This window comes from Suricata suricatta, chromosome 10, assembly GCF_006229205.1.
Source record: "Suricata suricatta isolate VVHF042 chromosome 10, meerkat_22Aug2017_6uvM2_HiC, whole genome shotgun sequence".
NCBI lineage: Eukaryota > Metazoa > Chordata > Mammalia > Carnivora > Herpestidae > Suricata > Suricata suricatta.
Window position 1 is genome coordinate 122,426,871 of NC_043709.1, and position 3,116 is coordinate 122,429,986.

Genomic DNA, 3,116 nt, shown 5'->3' on the forward strand with positions numbered 1-3,116 from the left:
CGGGGCGGCGGCCGCCGGACTCTCCCCTCGCCTCGCCGGGCCGGGCCGGGGCCGCGCTCGGGCGCCCGCGATCGCCAAGTGACAGAAGTGCCTCGCTCCGCTGCCGCGCCGAGCTGTTTCCCGGGGGCGGATTTCTCGCTTCTTCCTCCCTGGATCCACCTCCTCCCACTCCACCTCCTTTCCCCTCCCCTCCCCAGGGGAGGCTCTGAGGCTGAATATTTTCTGTCTTGAATAATACGGTCCCGGGAACCGACGCTGGAGAAGGGGGATTAGCCGGGGTAGGGGGGACTCACGCCAACCCCCTCCCGAGGCGTCTCCGACCTGCTAGCGCTCCCTGTCCCCAGCCCCCCGCCCCAGCACCCCTCCCAGAAACCAGGCTCACACAAAACCTCCCCTGCCTTCTCCAGTCTCCCGGGCGCAGAGCGGGAGAGGCCAGGAGCCAAGGTTTCTACCGGGGAAGACTCGGTTCTTGGCGTCAGGGGCGGAGAAGGGGACAACCCTATGGCTGAATTGGCGAATGTGAGGGGGCACAGGTCCCACCCGGACTGCAGGGAACATATCTTGGCGAATTTTTGCCACCCCCCCCCCTTTTTTTTTTTTTGCTGCGGAAGGGGAAAGAAGCAGAGGTGCGATGTGTGACTTGAAGATAATGCGGGAGTGTCCTTTGCACGCCCAACAGCGCAATAGCTTCTCCTGTTGGGGGAAGGGGGTCGCAGCGAGGCGTGGTTCATTCAGTTATTTTCCCTTCTTAAATCTGCAGACTGCTGAATGGAGCCGGCGCAGCTAGCGGAACTGAGGAAAAGGTGGCTGCGCCGCTCCACTCTACAGGTCAGAGCCGCTCGGGGGACCGAGCCCCGCCGCCGCCCCTCCCCACCCAGTTCCGGGGCCAGCCTCAGACCGCAGGCGGCTGGCTCCGCCCCGCCGCGCCTCACAACATCTCCCGCTGCAAATGGCCCAATCGGAAGACGCGACAGGAGAACGAGGGCCAATCAGGCGCTGCTGACTCAGGCTTCCCTCCACCCTTGGCCCCGCCCCCGGTAGGAAAAGCCACCGCCCCTCTGTCTCCGCTTCCCACCCCTTCACCCGCCGGGTGGTGGCTCGCCGGCTCCTGTTCTCCCCGGGCTGGAGTGGGGCAGCCCGCTGAGGTGGCGGCGTTTGTCACCTTGTCACCCTCATCCTCGCCTCCTCCCAGACACACCCCTACTGCCTTTCCCAGTCCTCCTGCTGGTGCTGTTGAGGGTCATTTGTATCCTCACTCCGGCGGGGGACCACCAGCTATTGTGTCTGATCAGCTGCCACCACCATCCTGGTGGAAAAAAGGAACAAAACCAAGAAGCTATGTGATCTGCTTACCTTTTCCTTCTCTTTCTTAACCGCACTGTCCCCTGAGATTTTAAGACATCTCCCCCATCCCCTGCTCCCAGCCGGCCGCCTGGGGTCCAGTTTCTTGATTGGGGCGGGGCGGGGGACACCATTCCCTGGAGCCTGAATACCTGTGCTGTAGTTTTTAATATTCCTCAGAGTGGAAAGCGCCAAACATTTATAATATGCAACTAAATCCTCAGCCTCAATTAGAGGAAAGACGTTGACTGGATCATCTTTATATGGCCACGAAATTTGCATGTTCGTGACAGCCCCTGACAAAACTAGTCAGCCAATAACAAAGGAAAAAAAAAAAAAAAGAATAAAATAGAGGGAATGCCTGCCAGTCATTTGGTAATTTACTGAATAGCCCACTGGGGCTATAGCAGTATCCAGTTCTAGATACTGTTGAGTAAATTAACAAGAAGTGAATAGAAATGCAGGGTTCAAGTAGCGTACCTCTAGTGGGCTTATAGAATATGTCCAGAAAGGGAAAACAATTTCAAGCACACAACAGCTCTTTACAAATGCAAATGAGCGTGCATGGAGTACTTCACCGCTGAGGACATGTAGGGTTAAGATGATTGCAATGGACATTTTTATAAATGTTGATTTTGAAAAAGATTTTCAGTTTGGTACAGGAGAGTAAATATTGGCCGTGGAAGGAGCATGATAAAAAGGTTAACACAGTTTAGGAAGTGTGGAAAAATAGCATAACCTGGAAAGACATTTCTATCAGATGTAAATGGAAGCATCAAGATTACAGTCTTGCTCCATCATTTACCTTGTGACCTAAGGCAAATTATTATTTATGGGTCCAAGTACTAGAGCTATCAGTGATATGAGAGGCTGCCATTTATAAAGCACTCTCTCTGTGCTAGGCATTCCTTCCAGAGCTTTACACACAACGTAATGAGAAGGCATGTGACAGAGCCAGGAGTGAGCCCAGATCAGCTCCACACTCCGTGCTTCCCTCCACAACCCTATACTACCTCCAACGTGGCTTTTCATAATAATAACAACAGTATTAACTAATACTTAACTTAGCTTATTATATGCTAATTATTGTGTTTTGCGGGTAACCTTCCTTCTGGGTCAGGCATGATTAAATTTTTTTGTTTTATTTATTTTTTTTAATTTTTTTTGTTTTATTTATTTTTGATACTGAGAGAGACAGAGCATGAGAGGGGGAGGGGCAGAGAGAGAGAAGGAGACACAGAACCGGAAACAGGCTCCAGGCTCTGAGCTAGCTGTCAGCACAGAGCCTGACGCCGGGCTCGAACCCACGACTGTGAGATCTGACCTGAGCCGAAGCCGGAGGCTTAACCAACTGAGCCACCCAGGCGCCCCGGTCAGGCATGATTAAGATGTTCCATATTGGGGAATGTTTTTAAAAGCCATTATGATAAGTTACCTTTATATGTATCTTATTTCTGTTAGGACAGGAATGATCATGATGTTCTAAAAAATTGGGGATGTTTTTAAGAACCATTATGATCAATGGCTGGCATATGGATCTATGTGTGTTAGGCTCTCTGGATGGACAGGGACAGTAGCTTAGAACAAAGATTTGGGAAACCTGGGTCCCAGTCTTTCCTGGGATCTCCAAGAAGGACAGCACCTTCCCTGGCTAGCTGGGCTGTTGAGAGTGTCAAATGACACAATTCCTCTGAAGGGACTTTCAAAAACGTAAAAACATTATTCTGATTACGTTGTTTGTCTTACTATAAAGCGAGTATTTATCCTGTTTCCCC